General features: G+C 37.1%; 1 protein-coding gene across 1 annotated transcript in view; it reads left to right on the top strand.

The window, feature by feature from the left end:
* Nucleotides 1-1,170: 1,170 nt before the first annotated feature.
* Nucleotides 1,171-25,651, top strand: part of Pja2 (praja ring finger ubiquitin ligase 2) — a 91,056-nt gene continuing 66,575 nt past the window's right edge. The window contains exon 1 of the mRNA XM_070036024.1: nucleotides 1,171-1,265. The gene's annotated coding sequence lies outside the window, so the exon portion shown is untranslated. The remainder of the gene's footprint in view (nucleotides 1,266-25,651) is intronic.

Raw genomic sequence — 25,651 nt, 5'->3', positions numbered from 1 at the left:
ACTAAAAGTAACTTGTAAAAGATGCATATCCTTACACATTTAATCATAGTAGCTTCAGGCAAGGCTAGATCTAGCACTCAGCAAATATCAGTCTAAGTCCAACTCTTGATCTCAGCCATGTTTTCCTCTAGGTTAATCTCATTTTCAAACAAACTATATTCAGCAGGGCTCCTGATATATCCTGACATATCCAGGCCTATCAGTTTTATGACATTTTAGGCAGAGCTCTTAGAACCACATCCTCTGACACGGAGGACTGCAGGGGAAAAAAAAGAATTTACTAAAAGACTACAAAATTGTTATAAAGACTGAAGCATCTTGCCAGCAGCCAAGTTTCCAACAAGAAATATTCTGTAGAAAATATAAACAGTGCTGCTCTGCTGCCAACAACAACTGAAACCTTTGTTGACATTGGCTGAGAACTCCACTGCTGTTGGGACCAAGGCTGCACTGAGGCCAGAGCTCAACCCTGCAACCCAGTCGCCTCTTCACCAAAAGCTGTAAATCTCAGTCATCATCCTTCTTATCAGTGTCCCAGGGTATTCTTTCTTTGTCTAGTGGCTTAGCAACATTTTACATGAGTGATAAGGAAAGTAGCCTCGGTCACACATGCTTCTCTGCTGCTAGAGACTGGAAAAGGAGCTTTCTGTGTCACCTGGGTGCATCAGGCTTCAAGAGGAGGCAATTCTCTGAGAATAAAGACTGTTACTGAAAGATTCTGGGCCAGAAAACATGATTCTCTAGAAGAGTGACTCCTGGTATAAGAGGCACTTTCTCTGTGTTCCATCAAAGGTTCTGAATCAGGGCTGGGAAGGTGGCTCAGTGGTTGAGTGCTTGCCTAGAATTCATGAAGCCCTGGGTTCGATTCCTCAATATCACATGCACAGAAAAAGCCGGAAGTGGTGTTGTGACTCAAGTGGTAGATTGCTAGCCTTGAGCAAAAGAAGCTCAGGGACAGTGCCCAGGCTCTGAGTTCAAGCCCCAAGACTGGCAAAAAAAAAAAAAATCCTGAATCTAACTGTAACAGTCCTGAGTGAGATCATGCATTGTGGCTTAACAATCACTCTCTACATCTAGGAACCACTGGAACTTCAAGCTGTAGGAAGTCCCACTTGAACCATGTGAACTGGTAATCAAGAAAGAATGGATACTGAGGAGAAAAATCAGCCAATGTCCACCTCAGAGGCCCCCGCTCACACTGGCCTTTAAAGGCCCCCTACCATACTCCGAGCCAGTCATCTCTGCCCACTCCTCCATGGTCTTCAGTGAGTACAAATCATGACTAATTGGGGTTTATGGACCTCCAGCCATGCTGTCCTTTAGAGCCAGGAGTAGCATACTTACTTACTTACTTTGCCTTTTTTGTTTGGGGAACAAAAGATACAAAGATGGAAAGAATTTAACTATTGGAGGAAGGACAAAATAATTGAGGGGGGAAAACAGGTGTTTTTTTCTCTTTTATAACTGGTGCAGCTTTTGGTTTCTTGCCATAAGCAAGAAAACTTTACACTTTGTACATCTGCTCTAGGTTTGCCCTGAGCAAAAGAACAAGAAACAAAAGCAGGCAGAAATGAAAAGATGTTGATAGTTCTTCCCAGTATCTTTTCTAAGAAGTATGTTGTATCACATTCCAAGGCTTCTCTTAGATAAATGAGTTGAGATGCATTTAAGGTCATATTTTTGTAACATAAGAAAAAACATTACACATTGAGTTATCCAGCCAAAAATATAAGAAAAAAATTAGCATTATTTCCATACTAAAACATTTGGTCTTCCTTCGCGTTTTCAACAATTTAAAACCAAAGAGTAGGTTTTATTCTGTTTAATCTCAGAACACATTGACCCACATTGACACATGTTATTGTTGTATTAAATTAGCTTATTTTTCCTTTGAAAAGTCTGTAATTTTAATTATTTGTTTGCTCTAAGATAAAATATAATTACTTAACATGTGCATGTGGGTGTGATTTTTTAAAATTATTGTTTATTTCCAGTTTTAATGATTTAAGTTTAGAAAGTGCTATTTTTTTTATTTCTATTCTTTGGACCTTATTGACGTGTGTGTGTGTGTGTGTGTGTGTGTGTGTGTGTGTGTGTGTGTGTGTGTGTGTGTGTGTGTGTGTGTGTACTAATGACATGGTCAACTTTTTTTGTGAATGTGCTTATGCATCTAAAATAAGATACATTTCCTACTACACACAGTTTTATATGTCTTTCATGTTCTGCCTCATTGATTAAATGTCTTCAATATTTTTATTCTTGAGAATTTCTTCTGTATTAAATTGAGAGTTGTATAGTTAAACATGTTTTCGTTTATTTATTTTCATGTTTTCTACAGTTTTATGTTTTCAAAATAAAATCAGGACAAGACCAGCACTAGAAGGGGCAAAAATTGCAAATACGTCTTTGGAGCTTTGAGTAAAGTATCATGAAGGCCTATCCTTTCTTTGCCTAGAAATGAGGAGAGGAATTGGAAAGCTAGGCCTGGGATAAGTTTCTGTATAAAGTTTTGGGGATTTAGGTTGCCTCAATAACCCAAGTCTCCACCTATGGCTCCTTGAGTGATCATTGAAGCATTGCTGGCATGAAGCACAGCCAACTGCTTCAGCCGAAGACTAAAGAATATTCTGACTCTAGAGTCAAAATATGTTCATTTAAATGAAGCACTCACAAAGTAGAAGGATGTCTTCCTTTCCACACTCCTGACAGACAAGCCATTTCATATCACTAGCATATTTTGAGCTTTTAGAAATTGATCTAAAACATTTTATAATATTAAACTTTACCTAATTAGAAAAGAATTAAGATTTATCAGAGCTGGGCACTGGTGGCTCACACCTGTAATACTAGTTACTCAGGAGGCTGAGATCTGAGGATTGTGGTTCAAAGCCAGCTCAAGAAGAAAAGTCCATGAGACTCTTATCTCCAATTAACCACCAGAAAACCTGAAGTGGCACTGTGGCTCAAGTGGTAGAGTGTTCCCCTTGAGCTGAAAAGCTCAGGGACAGTGCCCAGGCTCAGAGTTCAAGCCCCATGACCAGCAATAAATAAATAAATAATACTTCCTATCTGAAACATTAAAGAAAAAATGTAGACATCATTACCTCTACAGTTCTGGTTGCTGTTATAATTCTCTTGGCATTGTTAGCATGATACTTGAATCATTCACTCAAATATGAGCTGAGGTCTTCACAAAAGGGTTTTAGAATATAAGCCAGTTATTCTAAAAACAAATTGATCCTCATCTGATGCTGATCATTATTTAAATAAAAATGCATCAGATATTACAATTCAATAAAGTCATAGAAACACTATGAATGATTCAGAAAGATCATACAAGAAATGTAGATTTAGAATAAAATTTCTGCTTTTTCCACTGTGGATGCATCTTTCATAGTTAATTCTATTAGACATCTCAACACTGAGAGGCATTTCATAATACAAAGAAAAAATGTAAGGCTATCATTGGTCTGTTTCTTACAAGTTTTTCTCCACATGGCAATGAATTAAAGGTGTTTGGCTTGTCAGAAGCTAGATGCAATAGGTATTGAAAACTAAATATATAGGTGGCCTTCAAAAAATTTATATGAAGCATCTAAATTGTTCTGTTAGAGTTCAGCTGTAAAATGAACAACAATTCACAATTTTGATAGGCAAATTCTCCCATAATTTAAAATCCTATTTACTTATACTTGGCAGGTTAGCATTTTGATATTTTCCGTAGTCTTCTGGGCAAGTGAAGTTTTAATCAATGTCACAAGACCCCTAGAAGTTGAAAATTATTAGTGCTTCTTTCCAAACCCAATTGCAATTCTGCTCTATTCAGTGACTATGTTGGGATCAGAGATTAAGCCATCATTGATACAATATTAACAATCAAGAGGTTCGTTTTTTAAGCTAAAATTATGATAAGAATGAGAGAATGGAGGATAGCTGAAGTCATGGGCTAGATTTCAACATCCACCATGTAGAGAATTCATTCATTTGTAATACACAAATTAGCACTTTCTCAGAGCCTAGAGAGAGGTGCATTGGGTTCAAATGGCTTTTGATGAGAAATAGTTTTCTCTGTGTATTCTTAATTTTATGGATAAGAAATGTGTTTGAGGATGTGGCACTGTGGCTCAAGTGGTAGAGCATTTGCCTTGAGCCAAAGAGCTCATAGACAGAGCCCAGGCCCAGAGTTTAAGCCCCACGATTGACAAAAAAATGAGAGAGAGAGAGAGAGAGAGAGAGAGAGAGAGAGAGAGAGAGAGAGAGAGAGAGAGAGAGAGAGAGAGAGAGAGAGAGAGAGAGAGAGAGAGATTACCTGAAAAAAAGAAATGTGTGTGTGTGTGTGTGTGTGTGTGTGTGTGCGCGCGCGCGCGCGCTGCACGCGAGTGTGACAGTCCTGGGAATTAAACTCAGGGCCTGGGTGATGTCCCTGAGCTTTTTTGCTCATGGATAGGACTCTACCACTTGAGCCATAGCTCTAGTTCTGGCTATTTTTTTTCTTTTTTGTGCTTAATTGGAGATAAGAACTTCACAGTTTCTTCCCCAGGCTGGCTTCAAACCTCAATCCTCAGATCTCAGCCTCCTGAGAATCTCTGCCCTGAGAGTCTTTTCATGTGTTTTCTTGATGACTTACCCAGATATCAAACATGTTACTATGATAACTGATATGATAAACATTGGCAATATAAGCAGGAAAAGAGGACAGCAACTATTTAATTGCACCACCTAAATCCTAGTCCCAACACCTGTATGTTTCTGTCTATCTGTCTGTCTCTCTCCCTCTCCCTATCTATCTGTTAACCATGGCTGCCTTCACTATGACACTTGCAGTTTCTATTACCCTTTTTTAAATCTCCCAAAAAATGAAGGGATTGAGTTTCAATCCCAAGCCATCCAAATTTCTATTTTCTATTTTCTTGGGTGTGTGATTTGCCCTATGCATACATACAGATGAAAATTGACCCCTTAGTATATGTCAAGTGTTTATAATCAAGTCTTTCACTACAGTTGAATGAAAGACTCCTCTTTCAGCAAAAGAGAGTGCTAAAGATGTTCTGGAAAGACATAATAACTGTTTTAATTTGCATTTCGCAACATAGAAGTGAAAACGAATACCTTTTCATACATTAAGGGCTATATTTCTGTGGGTTTCTTAGTTTTCTTCTCTAATTTTTAATGATTTTTATTAGTATATATTTTATACTCTATATTTTATTTAATTTTTTAATAGCAGACTTCATGTTTTATGACAATTTCAGGTTTACAGAATGTTTGGGAAGATAACCCAGAGAGTTCTCAAATAAATCATACCCCATTATTAACCTATTATTCACACCTTATGTTATTAGGATGCTACATTGCTAATGTTCATATTTTATCGAAATCTCCTTAGTTTTTTTCCTGTTCAAGGATCATGATTAAAATAGAGCCAAACAGTTACTTGCATATCTACTTAGCTTCTACAGGCTGTTCAGTTTTGCAGACTTCAGGTTCTCTGATGGTCCTTGACATTGTTGATGAACTGGTCATGATGCTCCTCTATTGGAGTTTATCTGATGTTTTCTACATTTATGATTGAGGTTGCTGGTTTTGTGGGGGGAAGACCACAGGTTAAAGCACCACTTTTATGACATCATATCGAGAGCTGTCTATAAACAAATAATCCATAAAAATTGATGCTTATTTTGGTCACACTGCTATGGTTGGGTTTCTCAGATCTCTACTCTGAAATTCCTTTGTCCCTCTTTCCCTACTGTAATGTTTGAAAAAAGTTATTATGCACAATTATGAAATGGGAACTGTGCCACATCTCCTTGAAGATAGAGTAGCTGCATAAATAATTTGGAATTCTTCTTCAAAGGCTTACCTCTTCTCCTTTAATTACTTTACTAAATCATTTCTTTGTATCAATATGGACTTGTGAATACTTTACAATTTGTGCTAAAACCCCATAGTACGATTTTTTTTGTTTCAAGTTGTTATATTCTCAGCCATTACACTCAGCCTGAGTCTTTGTACATTTTAATAGCTTTCATAACATGTTAATACATGTATATAATGTACTCTAATTTTACTCATAGCCTCAAATCTTTGACCTGTCCACTACCTCCCCTCCCCTCTTCCCAGCTTGTTGCATTGGTTCCCTTTCTCTTCCTAGTCTCCTTTCAGGTCTTATTTTTTCTTTTAAAGACATACTCAGATTTAAACACAGAGCCCTCAGATTTACTAAATATCTTCTATACTTCCTTACTCATGCCCCAACCTGTGTTGCTGTCATTATTTTTCAGGCAGTGTCAACATTTTACCCATGGACTACCACAGATGGCCCTGCTTCCCTTGTAGCTGGGATGCTGGGCATGCATAATCATATCCAAAAGGGTATCACTAACATTTCCCCCATGCTGGCCCCAAACTGAGATCTTCCTGATCTTTGCTTCCCAATTAGTTGGGATTACACAGGTGTGAACCACCATACCTGTCTCATCCAATTCATGTCATTCTTAAAACAACAACAACAACAACAACAACAACAAAAACCCTGTTATCAGAGATTTTTCTATCTTTTTAAACTCAAGGCCTTGTGCTTGCTCAGTTTGCTTGCTCTGCTAGTGTTCTCCAACCAGAGCCATTCTTCCAACCTGGCTTTTGCTGATTATTTTGGAGACGGGGTTCTGTGGACCTTTTTGTCCTGGGCTGCCTGGTCTTAATCTTCTCAATAGCCAGGTTTATGTGTATGAGCCACTGACACTCAGCTCATGTTCTTTTTAAAAATAAATCTAAATCTGCATATAAGAGGAATATATGTGAATTTGTCCTTCTGAGGCTGGCTTATTTCATCTAATATTATGATCTGTTTTCCTGCAAATGACATAATTTCTTCCTCTGCTCTGCACTTTTCTTTTTTTGGGGGGGGGGTTCCAGTCGTGGGGCCTGAACTTTGGGCCTGGGCTCTGTCCCTCAGCTCTTCAGCTCAAGGCTCGCGCTCTACCACTTGAGCCACAGCACCACTTCTGACTTTTTTCTTTTTGCTTATGTGGTGCTGAGGAATTGAACCCAGGGCCTCATGCATGCAAGGCAAGCACTCTACCACTGAGCCAACTTCCCAGCCCCTGCTATGCACTTTTCTTTTCTCTCTCTTTATTTCTTCTTTCTTTCTTTTTTTCTTTCTTCTTCCTTCCTCATTCATTCTTTCTTTCTTTCTTTCTCTTTCGTTCTTTCCCTCTCTTTTCTTTCTTTCTTCTTCCTTCCTTCCTTCCTTCCTTTCTTTCTTTCTTCTTTCTTTCTTTCTTTCTTTCTTTCTTTCTTTCTTTCTTTCTTTCTTTCTTTCTTTCTTTCTTTCTTTCTTTCTTTCTTTCTTTCTTTCTTTCTTTCTTTCTTTCTTTCTTTCTTTCTTTCTTTCTTTCTTTCTTTCTTCTTTTTTCTTTTTGTCTGGGGCTTGAACTCTGGGCCTGGGCTCTGTCCCTCAACTCTTCAGCTCAAGATGAGCCCTCTACCACTTGAGCCACAAACTTCACTTTTAGTTTTCTGGTGGCTTATTGGAGATAAGAGTCTCATGGACTTTCCTGCCCAGGCTGGCTTGGAATCTTGATCCTCAAATTTCAGCCTCCTGAGTAGCTAGGATTACAGGTGTGAGCCACTGGCACCCCAGCTAGCACTTTTCTTTCTATCTATCTTTCTTCTTTCTTTCTTTCTTTCTTTCTTTCTTTCTTTCTTTCTTTCTTTCTTTCTTCCTTCCTTCCTTCCTTCCTTTCCTTTCATTCTTTCTTTCTTTCCCTCTATCTCTCTCTGTCTCTGTCTCTGTCTGTCTCTGTCTCTCTGTCTCTCTGTCTCTCTCTTTTTGCCAGTCCTGAGGCTTGAACTCAGAGCCTGTGCACTGTCCCCAAGCCTCTTTGTGCTCAAGACTAGTGCTCTACCTCTTGAGCAACAGCACCACTTTTGGTTTTTGAGTGGTTAATTGGAGATAAGAGTCTCATGAGGACTTTTCTTCCCTGGGCTGGCTTGGAACTGTGATCCTCATATTCAGCCTCCTGAGTAGCTAGGATTACAGATGTGAGCCACCTGCACCTGGCTAGCACATTTTCTTTATCCATACATCAGTTGATGGGCACCTAGGCTGATCATGTCACTTAGCAATTGTGACAAAGCCACAGTAAACATGCTGGACAGGTATCTCCATTGTATGATGATTCCTTTCGGTATATAGGAGTATAGCAAGTTCAAAAAGAAAGTCAACACTTAGGGTATTTTTTAAGGAATCTCCAATGCTGATTTCTACAATGGCAATACAAATTTACATTCCCACACCAGTGTATAATATTTCCTCTTTACCAGCATCTTTGCTAGCATGTATTGTTTGATTTCTTGATGACAGCCATTTTGACCTGAGTGAGATGGAATCCCAATGCAGTCTTGATTTACATATCCCTGATGGCGAAAGTAGCTACTTGTATTACTTTTTTTGATAACTGTGTATTGGATTCATTTGCTCCTTCATTGATTGGAATATTTGTTCTTCTGATATCTATACTGAGCTCTTTGTTATATTGGATTCACTTGCTCCTTCATTGATTGGAATATTTTTTCTTCTGATATCTATATTGAGCTCTTTATTCCTGCTAGATTTTGTAGCCAGAAAAGATTTTCTCCCATCCTGGAGAGAGAAGGGAGAGGAGAAGAGAATGGGAGGGAGGAGAGGAGAGAGAGGAGGAAGAAGGAAAAGGGAAGAACAGGAAAGGGAGGGGGAGAAGAAGGAAGGAAGGGAAGGAAGGAAGGAAGGAAGGAAGGAAGGAAGGAGGAGGAAGAGGAGGAGGTGTTGGTGGTGGTAGTGGAAGAAGAGAGTCTAAGCACTTGCTTACATTTTAGAATGAATAAGTAACTTTCTCTTCATGTATTTGAGTTATGTTAATGTTTTCTATGTATTGTGTGTCTTCCTCATGAACTGTTATTTTCTAGACACGAAATGCTATATCTATTCTCTAGTATTGTGTTGTGCTTTTGAATCTATGTACCATGACATCAGTATAGGTTCTCTATTTTTCTTGTGTTTACTCTTTATATGTTATGTTGATCTTTTTTACATTACCTCTTAATATCACTTTTGATTCTTTTGTAGATATTTTATGATTCAAATTCTATTTTTTATAATGTGTTAATTGATTAATGCTATTGTAAATATTTATATACAGTATTTAAAATTTTCCACTTATAGTTTCATTTTTAATGATTTTATTTATTTTTTATTAATCTTAGTATTTTAAAATAATTTACATTCCACTTTAATTTTCTAGTTGGCATTAAAGATATACTTCTTTCAACTATCTTATTAATATTTTATAAATTACAACATAGATTAAATTTTCACAATATACCTACAGTTAATAACCTAACTTTCATGTAAAGTCTAAAAATATTTCAACTTTATAAGACAGTAAAAATTATTCATTAGAGTTGTCATGTACATTATATCAATATTTTAAACCTTGGAGTTCTCGCCCTACATAGTTTTGCAAAGACTTGAATAAAAAGAGAAGCCAGGTACTTCATGCCTATAATCCTAGCCAGTCAGGAAGCTGAGATCTGAAGATCACAGTTCAAAGCCAGCCCAAGCAAGAAAGTCTAGGACTCTAATCTCCAATTGACTAACTGAAAACCAGAAGTGGAGCTGTTGCTCAAAGTGATAAAGTGTTAGTCAGACCCTGAATTCAAGCCACACAACCACAAAAAAAAGAAAAAAAAAGAAAAAGAAAAAGAGTAAATAGTAGTCTCTGGTTTTATCTAGATATGTTTCATTGTGTTTCTTCTTTTTTTTGAGGTTTTGTATTCTCTGCATATGTTGATATGATCATGTGATTTTTGTGCAATAGTCTATTAATTTATATTGTACTTACTATTTTTTATTATTAAGCCAACTCTGCATGCCAAGGATTAATCTTATTAAAATATAATCTTGTTGTATTTTGTTAGATTTGATTTACTTGTATATTATGGAGTCTTTTATGTCTAAATTTATAATAAAGTTTTCTTTTTACTATGATTGTCTTTAGTTTTGGATTTGAATAGTAATGACTTCTTGGGGTAAATTGGAACGTGTTCCCTTCTCTTCTGTGTTCTAGAATTATTGGTTAAGTAACTAATAATTACTTGTCTTCTTTGCTAGATTTTTGCCAATGAAAACATTTTTAGCTACTCATTCAACATTTTTTTGTAGTTATACTCATTTGTGCCTCAGTTAATGACATGTGAGCACCTGAATGTAGCTACCCAAACCTGGTGTAACTTGTTGTTTCTAGGTCCATTATAAGCAAAACCACATGACATTCAACCAAGCAGATGGTACAATCAGAGACACAATGAATATGAGCTTTGTGATGCTGCTGTCGGTGTACATGTACTCTTTTACTGCAGACTTTTCACAAGCAGAAGCTCACTCCAAAATAGCAATAAAAGATGGATGTTATAGGAAATGCATAAACTAGTAACCTAGTCACTTCTTATCAAATGTTATATGCTTTTGTAATTGTATTTTTTATACAATTGTGTAGTTGTTAATGCCAGCTTTATATAGCCACAAACACAGAGTAAGTAAGCCACTAAGCCACTGTGCTATGACTTTACCATGCTACATTTGAGCAATCAGAACAATGGGTGATTTTCAGCTTAATTATACTTTTTTTTGGGGGGGTCCGGTCATGGGACCTAAACTCTGGGCCTGGGCACTGTCCCTCAGCTCTTCAGTTCAAGGCTAGAACTCAACCACTTGAGCCACAGCGCCATTTCTGGCTTTTTTCTTTTTTTCTTATGTGGTGCTGAGGAATCGAACCCAGGGCCTACGCATGCACGGCAAGTGCTCTACCACTGAGCCACCTTCCCAGCCCCATAATACTTTTATAGGACCTCTCTCACATTATGTGGCATATGACTGTATTTCACTATGTGATTTTCAAGTAATTTTTCCATTGTAACTTGTTGAATTTATAAATGTAGAATATTTATAGCTATTTTTATTGTTCTTTTAATTTTTGCAGTCTTCAGTGTTATTCCCTCTTGACTGCCTGATATTGGTAAATGATGTTCACTTTTTCTTTATTGGTCTTGCTAGAAGTACATTCTAGTGTTTATTAATATTCACAAAACAGCATTTTTAAAACTAGCTTTTATTATCTTGAAACTTTCAGTTTCATTAATTTCTGGTCCCAAAATTGTTATTTCCTCACTCTTGCCTTGGACTATTTTTTTCCTTTTCTTTCTTGAGATGGAAGCTTGAGTATTTTAATTAAAAATTATTTTCTTATATAAGAATGTATTGTATAACTTTTTCATGTTGTCCTGCTTTATCTGCATTGTCTACTGATAAATTGTGTTTTTATTTTTATTTAATTCAGTATTTTTATTACCCTTGAGAAATATTTCTGGCTACTGGATTTTGTGGAAGCATGTTTTAAATTCCAAATGTTTGAAAATATTTTCTTGATATTTTTCTCTTACTGATTTCTAGGTTAATTCTGTTATGGTCAGAGACTATTTGTGCAGCATTTCAATTCTTTTACATTTGTTAAGGTTATTTTGGAACCAAGATCTAGTGTACCTTACTAAATATTTGCAAATTTCAAAAGATGTAGTAGCTCACACTTATACTACCAGCTACTTGGGAGGCAGAGATTGGGAGGATCACATTTTGCGGCCAATCCTGGCATAAAGTATCTAAAAGCCTGTCTCAACTAAAGAAACTGAATTCGATGGCACTCACCTGTCACTCACTCTATGGAAAACAGTAGTAGGAGGATCACTGTCCAGGCTGGCCTCCAAAATCATGAGACCTTTTCTTATGACCTTAAGATAGCTGGGAACCCATGGCTCACACCCGTAATCTTAGCTACCATGGAGGCTGAGATCTGAGGTTCGCAGTTGAAGCCAGACAGTACAGGAAAGTCTGTGTGACTCTTATCTCCAACCTACTCAGAAAAAACCAAAAGTGGCACCAAGGCTCAAGTGGCAGAGTGGCCTTGAGCACAGAAAAGCTGAGGGACAGCACCTAGACCCTGAGTTCAAATCCCAGGACCAGCAAAAAAAATAAAATAATCAAAGCTACAAAGGCTAGTGGTGCTGCTTGATCATGTTTGGGTTTTCTCTGTCATTGATGATCTTCTGATGACTAAATCGGTTTTACTGAAACAGAAATAAGGAAGTTTCCTTACACATCCTAGCTGAGCATTTTGCTGCCTTGATAGAGTTCTTTAGCTTCTTTGCAGCTGGGCGTGATTTGCAGGGTTGGGAACTGAAATGATGTGTATGTGTCACATCTTAGTCGTGTCAGAAAAAAACAAGACTATTTTATTCTTTGCCTATTCAATACTAGGTAATATAAAAGTTATAACAGAAACATCTTCATCTTCTAAATGAAAACCATATGTTCAGGAAGGTAGAACAGCCTTGTGCTATTCACCTCTGAAAGTATAATGTAAGGAAGAGAAATAGTCTCTGGTTCTAAGTTACTCTGTTTTGTTACTGTGATAAACTGTATACATGACAAGATATAAAATTAGAAGAAGTAACTCAATTTACATACTTCATAATAGATAAAACATTTTAAACATAGCTTTGAGAAAAATGAAGCTGCTGAGTGATTTATAAGGAAACCCCTCATTTACGTAATCTTGAAAATGTGGAAAAAGAAAATTATATATAGTGTAGGTATAAATGACAGAATATACTAAATAGTATAGTTAGGAGATACACAAAGGGGATTTGGGAAGAAATGAATTCAAGACAACTTTATTCAAGAGATAATATCTGTTGTGTGTTTGAAATATTGAAAAAAAATCGCAAAGTTGACAAAAACGGTGATATACATAGTCATTATATTTTTCATAAATATTTGAAATAGTTAAAAAAGTAAGAACCATCATGGAGAAAAGAGAGATGTTTCTTATTTATTTTTTGTTTTTCCCCTACCATCCCTTCCCTCCCCATATCCCCAACTCCTCCTTCCCCGCCCCAAAGTTGTAAAGTTCGTTTTCAACATAGTGTCTTGTACATCTCATCGTTAAAATGGGTCAAACTGTATCCTTATTTCAGCTTTTTGTTATTTCCCTTCCCCTCCCCAAATTAGAAAAATGTATATACAAGATGCAAGGCAGGGGGGTGGGGGTAGGAGGAGATGGGAAGGGATGGTGGGGGGAAACAGAGGAAGAGGCAACAATGCTTGATAAGAAATGTACTCGTTACCTTGCTCATGTAATTGTAACCCCTCTGTATGGTATTTTCACAATTAAAAAAAAAAGATGCAGGGCACCGACATCAAATACAGTGAAAACAGGGGTTATACCATGAGGAAAGAACAAACAAAAGAAAATTTTAAAAATCACATAGAACATTTTAAATATGTTAAAAACAATAGCAAGATGGGGCTGGGAAGATGGCTCAGTGGTAGAGTGCTTGCCTTGCATTCATGAGGCCCTGGGTTCAATTCCTCAGTACCACATAAGCAAAAAGAAAAAAAGCCGGAAGTGGTGCTGTGGCTCAAGTGGTAGAGTGCTAGCCTTGAGCTGAAGAGCTGAGGGACAGCACCCCAGGCCCAGAGTTCAGGCCCCACCACCGGATCCCCCCCCAAAAAAAACAATAGCAAGGAAGAAAAATCTACTTCTGTCCCTATCTTGGGGTTCATTTCACTGAACATCATCTTATATGGTTATAGCTTTTGACCTTTTCTGCTTGTCCTAGACTTAAACTGGTTATTACAAATAAAGGAAACCATGGGACCTATGTTTCTTTGGGCCTGGCTTACTTCACTTAATATAATTTTTTCCAAGTCTCTCTATTTCCTAACAAATGGTGCAGTGTCATTCTTTCTGATGGAGGTGTAGAATATCATTATACACATATATATATGTATATATATATATGTATATATATATATATATAACACATTTTCTTGATCCACTCATCTACTGAGGGGCATCTGGGTTGGTTCCATATCTTAGCTATGGTAAATAATGCTGCAATAAACATAGTTGTGCTGGTAGCTTTAGTATGGCCTTGTTTGTAATCATTTAGGTAAATGCCCAGAAGTAGGATTGCTGGGTCATAGGGGAGCTCTATATGGAGGCTTTGGAGGAACCTCCATACTACTTTCCAAAGTGGTTGAACAAGTTTGTACTCATACCAACAATGCAGTAGGGTTCCCTTTTGGCCACATCCCCCTCCCCAAAAGAGGGATCTTTCTTAAAGAATAAATATAAGTATTTACTCAACCATGTTTTGTGGAACTCTATTAGCTTCTTATTGCTGCTTTAACAAATAACCACAAACTTAATATGTTAATACAATACAAATTGTCTTACAAAATTTCTTTGTGGTGTTTGGGATAAAACCTAGGACTCCATGTATCTTACATATGCAAATAATCTAGACTGAGCTCTAATTCTTTCTTGCACTTTTGTAGGTCAGAAATCCAAAATAGCTGCCATTGTGCTAAAGTCAAGTGGTCAGTATGACTATATTCCTTCTTTTTTTTTAGGGGGGGGGTTCTGTTTGTGGGGCCTGAACTCTGGGCCTGGGCGCTGTCCCTCAGCTCTTCAGCTCAAGGCTAGCACTCTACCACTTGAGTCACAGCACCACTTCCAGCTTTTTGCTTTTTGCTTATGTGGTGCTGTGAAATCAAACCCAGGGCCTCATGCATGCAAGGCAAGTGCTCTACCACTGAGCCACCTTCCCAGCCCCCATATTCCTTCTTGACGATTGTAAAGAAAAATCTATTTTCTTATTTTTTCTAGATTCATTTCACTTCTCAAGTTGTTGTCTCTTTCCATCTTTGAAGCCAATTGTGACCAGCTAGTATTACTGACATGATATTTATAGTTTTGATTCATTTGCTTCTTTCTTCTCTGTTAATTACCAAGACACTTTATCTTAAAATCTGCTAACTTTAATTTGATCTGCTAGTTTAAGTCTCCTTTGACATCTAACATACAATATTTACAGATTTGGGGGATTTGAAAAAGGCCATCTTTGAGAGCTATTATTTTCTCAACTGTAGAGCTCTGCCGCATTCTTTGTTTCCAAGCAATAGAAATGACCTCTAATTTAATCAGATTGAAAGTTAACAAAGGAAAAAGGGTTGGCTTGTGGAAATACAGAAAAGATATTTTATGGTCAAAATATTGTGAATTTTTAGTACCAAAAAATAAGAGACCATTGGTAATCTCTTAATGAATGTTACTATTTTGAAGAAATAATTCCAATTTTTAAAATTTCTTACACTGCTCCAGATTAAAATTCCAGGAAATGGTAACATCTCAGTGACTTTCCTTTGAGTATCACATGTTCTATTCAAATTCCCACTTATTAACCAATGGTAGGGTGAGTACCCTACCATTAATTGGGAAACACAAGGGGTTTTTTTGCACTGGGAAGTGGTTCTACCTTAATGGAAAATCAAGATACTATTTCATAAGAAGAGAAAATTCAAGTTAGGCAGGCAAAACCAAATATTTCCCATGCACTAGAGAAATGTATTGTGGGTGATGCAAGCAGTGTCAGCTGGTTTATACTAGACTCCTAAGACATTGTATAATTCGTTTGGCTGGCATGAAACACAAAAACAGCCCTCTTGGGATAAAACCAGAAAAGTAGGCTCTGTTGTGTAGAGCTCCCCCTGAATGACCAGAAGGAAGATATTACCCAATTTCAGAGGAAAGGAGGAGCTATCAAATGTGTTAAGATAAAAAAATAAGATTAAAATAGTTGTTTAGGAAAGCCAAGTTAGTTGTTTCATAAACAAACAGACTAGGAAGTTAGGTTCAGAAATACTAATATATACTATTATGCCACTCATTGATAAGAACAATCTTACCTAATTATATTCAAAACTGAACATCTAGCTAGAGACAGACTTGTCTGATTTCCTAGGGATCAATGATTTCTTTATATCTTCAGGGAAGTAAGATTTAAGGTTTTCTCTGGCTGGTGTTGGGGTGTGCATCATTGTCAGAGTGCTTTTCTAGCATGAGTGATGCCCTAGATTTAAACCCTACTGCTGGAAAAATAAACCCTACTGCTGCAACTACACATCTCTAAACCCTTCCACATAGTAACAGCATGACCTCACCTAATAACCACAGAAACTTTCCACATCCTACTCCTTTCATTTATGTCATCACAACCCATAATTTTCTACTACATTGTTCTGGGAACATCCAGTAGGCATTTCCTGAAGTTCTTCAAGGAAGGGATTATACATTCATGCTAATCACATTTCTAACAAAAATACACCCCACATAAAATTCCTAGGTGATTTTCAAAGAAAGTAAAGAAAAAGTCACACATTCAGAGGGTGATATTTAGGCTTCACAAACAGAAATTACTCAAATCAGTCACTTGAAGGTCAGAAAGATTTTCAACTTACATACACACCAGGAAGATTAAAAGAATTCCTGGTCAGAGCTACTAGCCAAAATCCTGGAAGCAATGTGAAACCCAAGCTGTGAATCTTGAAAAGGAATGTAAAGTATTAACAAGTTCTATCAATGTACCATCATCATTGCCTGGAAATATTTTCCCCTTGCTTCTGAAACATCATCCATTTTTATCTGATTATAACAGCTCCTCTTCTGTCTCCCTTGTTTTGCTGGCCAGTGGAATAGATGAGTCATTTCACCATCTGGGCTAAAGGAAAGGGAGATGTATGGCTGAATAAAGCTGAATATTATCTGCATAATGATGGCCCTGCAATCCAAAATATCTCTTTTTCTCAGTGTCCTCATCTACACTTAGCCTCTCTCCAAAACAAAATTAGGGGTATTCTACAAAAGCAATCTCTATCTACTTATTCCCATATCGAAGTCAACATTTCCAAACTTTTGGCAATATAAACTCCAGGCACTATCTGCTTTTCAAAGGCTTAGTTATATCTCAGGAAGCTAGATGAAAATAATTTAGCAAAAATATACACCACCATATGTTTTTTAGGTGTCATTCAAAATCCTAAATATCATCAATGCCCAAAAGCAAAATCAATATTTGCAAAAGTAAAGCCAGTATTTGCTTCTTTGTAGAATTAGGCTTGTTCAAATGCTACAAGTTTTCCAAGTGTGTGTGTGTGTGTGTGTGTGTGTGTGTGTGTGTGTGTGTGTGTGTGTGTGTGTGTGTGTGTGTGTGTAAACTCTGCTAAATACCAGGATTAAGTGATACATTTATTTTAATATAGAATTAATATGGATTACCCCTATGGAATTTATAGATGAATAGGATAAAATTATAGGCTTCATGAAGAATAAATATATGTTTCTAGGAATATGAGGTCTCTATTTAAAATGTTATAAGTCATAGAATCAACTGTTGCTTATTTAAAATTACCATTTTATCTTTCATAAAGAATTAATGCAAACTACATGGTTCTTTATATTATTGCATTTTGTATATTTATCCATACCTTTGTGATCCTTCATTTTTAAAATATGTAGGAGAATTTCTGTTATTTAAAGAAACAATTCTACTAATATAATAATGACTGCTGCACCCCAAAAGTGACATTGACAAGCATTGCTGAGGGAGGCGGCAAAAGCTGTAATGTGTCTGGTAATCAGTTGCAACGTGTTGTGATGAATACAAAATCTGACTGTTGTCCCCAGTTCTACTCACACAGGTCCTAAAATTTTTGTAATATCCTCAATGATCGAGGTGCTAAGAACAGCTCTTAAAATAACTGATCTTAGACTCAGAGCTCTGAAATTCCTTAAATTTTTCTTACTGGGTGATAGAGGCATCTTTGGTCCTAGTGAGATAATCTTTTTTTGTCCAGTACTGGAATATAATATCAAAGCTTGAACTTGGTAGGCTAGTAGCTGAGGCACATCTCCACACTCTGCTTTTGCTGCTTATTTGGAGATGGATGCCCCAGTGGCCTTGAACAACAATTCTCCAGATCTTAGTCTTTCAGAGTAGCTAGGATTACAGACATGAGCCACCAGTTCCTGCTTATGTCCTAGCAAGAGACTCTTGGTGAGACCGGAGTCACTTCAGGATAAGGGCTCGTCCAAAAATGCCATGATTAAAAGTTCAGAATTTTTAGTCCCAACCCATTATCCAGAAAGAAGAAAGGAGGTAGATTTGTAGTTACAAATTGATATTGCCAATGGGATGAAGCCTCCACAAAAATGCTTAAGGAAAGCTAGGTGTGTTGGTTCATGCCGATAATTCCAGCTGCTTTCCAGGCCAAGACTAGAGAATTGAGAGTTCAAGATCAATAAAGAGTTATTGATACTCTATCTAAGGAGCAAAATACAAAAGAAAAAGGGCAGGACAATAGCTCAAGAGGAAGAGTTTGTTTAGTATGTGAGGCCCTGAGTATGCATACACACACCTAAAAGAGGTTCAAAAGTTTCCATGTTTGCATGGTACTGGTAGCTCATGTCTATAATTCTACCTACTCAGGAGGCTGAGCTCTGAAGATCATGATTCAAAGCCAGCCAAGGCAAAAAAATCCCTGAGACTCTTCAATTAACCACCAAAAAGCCAGAAATGTAAGTGTGACTCAAATGGTAGATCACTAGACTTGTGCACAAAAGCACAGAGTCAATGCCCAAAGCGCTGAATTCAAGCTCCAGGCCTGGCAAACGTACAGAAAAGGTTGGTGACTGTATGCAGTTCCCTATGGATGAAAGCTCCTGCCCTCAGGACTTTTCCAAACTTCATCCATGTAGTTCTTTTCTGGCTGTTCATCTGTATTTTTTTATTATGTCACCTATAATAAGCTAGGAAGTGGGTTTCTGTGAGTTCTGTCATCTATCATTGTAAATTATCAACCTTAAACAAAGCATTGTAAGAATCCTGATTTTCAGCCATTTAGGACAGAAGTGCAGATAACCTAAAGACTCATTTGTGACTGGTATCTAGAGTGGGGGAGTAATTGTATGATACTATGCTCTTAAACTGACACTAATTCCAGGTAGATGGTGTCTACACTTAAGTGAACTTGAGGACACCCAGATAGTGTTAGAGGATTGGCCACTGTAGGAAAAAACATCCACATTTGCTACAGAGTTAAAAGTAGTGAGTATAGTGGAAAAAAATTATTTTCCATTTTAGTGTCCTATGCAAGTTATAGCTTTCATAGGTATAGTTGAGTAAACTGGATCTTCCATATGAAAAACAGTATTTAAGTGTACATAGAATCTCAAAAGTGTGAGCTAAAAGGGATCTCATAAATAGAATGCAATCCCACATTTCTTTTCTTTGCAAAAAATATAGTGTGGTGATTTTGTGGCTACAAAGAATGATATAATAAGATTAAAACTGAAATATTAGTTCTTTATCCAATATTTTCCATCATTCTTTATCCAATAGCATTCTGCATTTCTATGGCAGCTGACTCTTAATTTTGGAAATGCAATCATCATTACCACCAACATCAATCCATCAGCGAACATTGTCGCTACCTTCTGAATACTCACTATTTGCTGGTTCTGATCTAACTACTAATCATCTTATTATGTTGTACAATACCTCTTTTGAGTAGGTGCTCTTATAATCCTCATTTCCAGATATAGAAAACAAAATTAGGTCACCTAGTTACTAAAAAACAAATATAGACTCCAGACAAACTTTTAAGTACTATGCTCTATTCTGAATAAATAGAGCCATCAGATCTAGGACTCCTGCAAGTAAGATGCAAAACGAGTATTGGGAAATGGAAAACATTCCACTTTTAATAATTTGTAATTGGAATGGAGCCATATTTCAATACATTTCTTAAAACTGTTATCTTGGAGAAGGATTTCTGCATTGCATGAGAAGCTATCCCAACCAATATCTACTCTTCCCACGTTTCAGATTTTAATCTTTTTACTAATCAACCGATAAATTGTTAGGATGCCATAGCCAATATATCTTTGCATTTTGCAATTACTACACCACAACATATATATTAAAGGTCTTAAACATTCATATTGTAAAAAGTTATCATTTTGACCTTGGCTGAGTTTGTTGCAGTGGATATTTGTCATTTCTTTTGACTAGCTGGAACACAAACTTCTTTCCTGCTTGAGGAATTCCCTGCCACAGAAATGTTAAGAAGCAGAGCTTCCTATCAGAGTAGCACAAAATGTCAGCTACCTCCCTTCCCACTCTTGACTGATGATGATCAGATATCCATTTCAGGCTCTTTGGGTCAGGAGCTAGTGAGATAAAGCAGCATGTCCTTAGAAGGATTTGCTTTTGCAGCAACTACAGTCAATTTTGAGTGGTCAAGTTGTCAGGAGCACCACTGGGCAGCTGTGTTGTCTTCCTATGCTCAGAGAAGCGTCCTTCTCATCCTGGATAGGCCACGAGCCTCAGGTCAGCCTCAGATTCCACATACCCAACCTCCATTTGCACCTGCCACTTTCTAAGCTCTGCTTCTCTAGTCTTCTGGGAACTACTGACTATTTTTTCAATTATTTCTTTTCTTCCTTAATCAGCCAGTTTGGATTAATTACAACCCTGTTACTGTTCCCATCATAAGGAAGTATGATTAGTCATTCTCAGTTTGACATCTTTTTCAAAGGAGTGAGAAGGAGAGAGGGTGATTAAGAGAGAATAATATAGAGGGGCTGAGCTTGATCAAAGTACATTATGTGCATGTTGTAAATATCACAGTGATATCCTTTTGTATGATTGAGTTAGGGCCACAAAAGTTTTCTGAGATTTTTTAGAGGTCAAATGACTCCATTTCACCATCCTTTCTTTTTTTAATATATATTTTTATTGTAAAAGTACTATACAGAGAGGTTACAGTTACATGAGTAAGGTAATAAGTACATTTCCTTTTGAGCATTGTTACCCCCTCCTTTATTTTTCCCCTATCATTCCTTCCCTCCTCACCTTCCCAACTCCTCTCCCCACCCCACACTCACCCCCTGAAGTTTGTAAAGTTCTTCTTCAACATAGTGTCTTGTACATCTCATTGCTATAGTGAGTCAACTTGTATCTTTGTTTCAGCATTTTGTTATTTCCCTTCCCCTCCCCAAATTAGAAAAATGTATATACAAGATGCAGGGTACCGGAATCAAATACAGTGAAAACGGGTTATACCAAGGGGGAAGAACATACAAAAGAAACAAAAAAATCACATAGTATATTCTAAATGTGTTTTTAAAAAAACCTATTGCAAATAAGGAAAACCATGGGACCTATGTTTCTTGAGCCCTGGATTACTTCACTTAATATATTTTTTTCCAAGTCTTTCCATTTCCTAACAAATGGGGCAGTGTCATTCTTTCCGATGGAGGCACAGAATTCCATTGTGTGCACGCATATCTTTTCTATGGTTCCATATCTTAGCTATGGTAAAAGAAAAATGCTGCAATAAACATAGTTGTGCTGGTAGCTTTGGTATGGCCTTGTTTGTAATCATTTGGGTAAATCCCAAAAGTAGGATTGCTGGGTCATAGGGGAGCTCTATGTGGAGTCTTTTGAGGAACCTCCATACTGCTTTCCAAAGTGGTTGAACAAGTTTACACTCCCACCAACATGCAGCAGGGTTCCCTTTTGGCCACATCCCCTCCAGCATCTGTTGTTATTAGAATTCTTGATTATAGCCATTCTAACTGGGGTGAGGAGGAATCTCAATGTTGTTTTGATTTGCATTTCTTTTATGGCTAGAGAAGATGAGCATTTCTTTTTCTTTTTATTGTGAAAATACCGTACAGAGGGATTACAATTACATGAGCAAGGTAATGAGTACATTTCTTATCATTGTTGCCTCCTCCTTTGTTTCCCCTTCCCTTCCCTTCCCATTAGATGAGCATTTCTTCATGTGTTTATTGGCCATTCTTATTTCCTCTTCAGAGAAGTTTCTCTTTAAGTCTTTAGCCCACTTATTTATCAGCAGTTGTTTCTTTGAGGATTTGTTGTTTTGCATTCCAAGTATATTTTAGATATGAGACCCTTGTCCCTTGTCTGGTTAGTGAAGATTTTCTCCCAATCCATTGACTTTCTATTGATCTTGCTAGCTATGTCCTTTGCCATGCAGAAGCTCTGCAGTTTCATACAATCCCATTTATTCAAACTTTCTTTGATTTGTTGTGTTTCTGGGTCTCTGTTAAGAAAATTTCAACCTGTGCCAAGGAGACCTAGGGTTTCTCCTATTCCTTCCTGTAATGTTTTCAGGGTGTCTGCTTTGACTTCAAGGTCTTTGATCCATTTGGAGTTGATTCTGGTGCTGGGAGAAATATGAGAATCTAACTTTACTTTTCTACAGGTGTTTAACCAATTTTGCTAGCACCATTTACTGAAGAGGCTGTCTTTCTTCCATTCTATTTTTTTAGCTCCCTTATTGAAGATTAGATGGCTATAGGTCTGTAGGTTAATTTCTGGGTCTTCAGTTCTATTCCATTGGTCCTCAGGTCTGTTCTTGTGCCAGTAACAAGCTGTTTTGGTTACTGTGGCTTTGTAGTAGAGTTTGAAATTTGGTATTGATATTCCTCCAGCATTGTTCTTTCTGCTAAGGATTATTTTTGCTATTCAGGGTCTTTTATTGTTCCATATGAATTTTGGGGTTGCTTCTTCTGTTTCATTGAAGAATAAGGTTGGAATATGGATAGGTATTGCATTTAATTTGCAGATAACCTTTGGAAGTATTGCCATTTTCACGATGTTAATCTTTCCAATGTAGGAGCATGGGAGGTTTATCCACTTCCTTAATTCTGGTTTAATTTCCTTTTTCAGGTTTTTAAAGTTTTCATCGTAGAGGTCCTTCACTTCTTTGCTTAACTCCTAGGTATTTGATTTTTGGGGATGATATTACAAAAGGAGTTGCTTTCCTGATTTCGGTTTTGTTCTTCTCATTGTTGGAATACAGAAAAGCCATTGATTTTAATTTTATACCCTGTCACTTTGTCAAAGTTTTGAATCAGCTCGAGTAATTTGGGAGTGGAATCCATGGGGTTCTTTAAATACAAGATCATGGGGGCTGGGAAGGTGGCTCAGTGGTAGAGTACTTGCCTTGCATGCCTGAGGGCCTGGGTTCGATTCCTCAGCACCACATAAGCAAAAAGCAAAAAGCCGGAAGTGGTGCTGTGGCTCAAGTGGTAGAGCGCGCTAGCCTTGAGCTGAGGAGCTGAGGGACAGCGCCCAGGCCCAGAGTTTAGGCCCCACGACCGAACCCCCCCCCCAAAAAAAAAAAAGAAAAAAAAATACAAGATCATGTCATCTGCAAAAAGGGAGAGTTTTAACTTCATCTTTCCCTATTTGGATCCCCTTTATGTTTCCATAGCATAATCTTATATGGTCATATGTACATAGCTTTTGACCTTTTTTACTTGTCTGGTAAGTTTGTCCTATATATATACCAGTTATTGCAAATAAGGGAAACCATGGGACCTATGTTTCTTTGGGCCTGGCTTCCTTCACTTAATATAATTTTTCCAAGTCTTTCCATTTCCTAACAAATGGGGCAGTGTCATTCTTGCTGATGGAGGCATAGAATTCATATATATATATATATATATATATATATATATATATATATATATACATATATATATATATCACATTTTCTTGATCCATTCATCTACTAAGAGGCATCTGGGTTGGTTTCATATCTTAGCTGTCCTTTCTATCTATGCAGTGCTGAAGACAACTTGGGCACACAACCAAGAACATGTCTTCTGACCTTTAAGAGTCCCTTTGCTAACGTGTACACTCCACACAGCAAGTTATCGCTTCTTCCTCCCAAATAGACAGAAAAATAATACTGAAGAAATGTGAAAGCACATGCCATCAATGAGAAAAAGAATGGGAAGTTTAACATTAGCACATGAGAGATTTCAAGTTGTATTCTGAGTATAACTGGTCGATACACTCAGAAATCCAAGGATACTTGGTATGGGTCTTAACTGAAATGGAAACAAGCAAAGTTCAGTTTTCCTAGTCGTATTTAGGGTTTCAAGATGCTAGACACTGTTGTGTATCAGACAAAATAAATAGAACTGAAAGCAAAGGTAAATGAATGATTTATGTCAAAATAATGTAAGAGATGCAGTGAGCCCCAAATATAAATTTAAGTTTAATTTTTGGGAGCACTTGGTTTTGAATTTAGGGCTTTCCACTTCCTAGCACATGTCTCATAGCCCTATATCCTGCCCTCCAACCCCTTTTTGTTTTAGTTGTCTTGTAGATAGGCTATTGCATTTTTGCCTAAGCCAACCTCAGACCATAATCCCCCTACATACAACTCCTGTGTAGCTGATATTACAACACAACTAGCTTGTGGGTTGAGATGGAGTCTTATTAATGTTTATGTCAGGGATGGTCTTTTAATCATGATTTCTACTTCCCAAGGATCTGGGATGGCAGGATAATTTGGAAAACTGAAAAGGAAAAGGGCATATTTTATATTGAAATTTTGGTATGAGGTCTTTACATTTTTGGTCTGCATCAATACATCTTAATTAGGATGTGCAATGTTTCAATTGTTCAATAGCCATATGTGGCTACTATATTGGAAAACAGAGGTCTATATTATAGTCTATATAGAAAAAATTTTAAAGCCAACTGAATCCTAGCTACTTGGGAGGCTGAGAATGGGAGGATCAAGGTTTATCAGCCAGCCTAAGGAAGAAAGGTCTGTAAGAATGCCTTTCATTGGAGGGAAGCTGTGAACAAACACATATCTATCAACTAGTAACTACTGGGAAGCCTAAAATAAGTGAATCTTGGCCCAGGCCTTGTACTTATCTGACCTTTTCTGCTTGACTCAGACATATACTAGTTATTGCAAATAAGGGAAACCATGGGACCTATATTTCTTTGGGCCTGGCTTACTTCACTTAATATACTTTTTTCCAAGTCTTTCCATTTCCTAACAACTGGGGCAATGTCATTCTTTCTGATGGAGGCATAGAATTCCATTGTGTATATATATACCACATTTTCTTGACCCATTCATCTACTGAGGGGCATCTGGGTTGGTTCCATATCTTAGCTATGGTAAATAATGCTGCAATAAACATAGTCGTGCTGGTAAAAAAAAAAATGAGACCCTATCTCAAAAGCAAAATTGACAAATAGGGCAGTGTGACTCAGTGATAGAGCCCCAGTATAGCAAGTACAAGACTCTGCTTTCAAACCCTTTTACCTTTAAAAAAGAAAAGAACAGCTTACACTAAGCAAAAGGAAAGAAATGTAAATATCAACTGATGTGGAAGCAAACTTTATAGAACATGATAATGACAATTTGCTTTGTGAAGGTTAAAATGTGTTTGTGACTTTAAGTATCACTATTCCACAATATTGTGAAATAGGTGAAATTTATGTAATCACCTAAACTCAATAAAAAAATTTTAAAAAAGCTAAATGTCTATTCTTGAAGAATGAAACAATTTTCAAGATCTTTTCTTTCTTCAAATAGTGTAATAGATCAAAAGTTTGGTATTCTAGCATTCATAAGTCAGAGCCTTGTGCTTTCGCTTAGCTTTTTTGCTCAAGGCTGACACTCCCATTTAAGCCACATCCCGCTTCTACTTTTAGCTGGTTAATTAGGTAAGACTCTTGAATACTTTCCTACTCTGGCAGGCTTCCAACTGCAATCCTCAGTCTCAATCCCTGAGTAGAGTGAGAGCCACCAGCACCTGGCTTAGAAGGGAACTTTTGAAAAAGTAAAAAACATATTGTAATTCAAACC

The sequence above is a fragment of the Dipodomys merriami genome, unplaced genomic scaffold (assembly GCF_024711535.1).
Source record: "Dipodomys merriami isolate MVZ:Mamm:240054 unplaced genomic scaffold, mDipMer1.0.p SCAF_27, whole genome shotgun sequence".
NCBI lineage: Eukaryota > Metazoa > Chordata > Mammalia > Rodentia > Heteromyidae > Dipodomys > Dipodomys merriami.
This window is presented reverse-complemented; position numbering and strand designations above follow the sequence as displayed.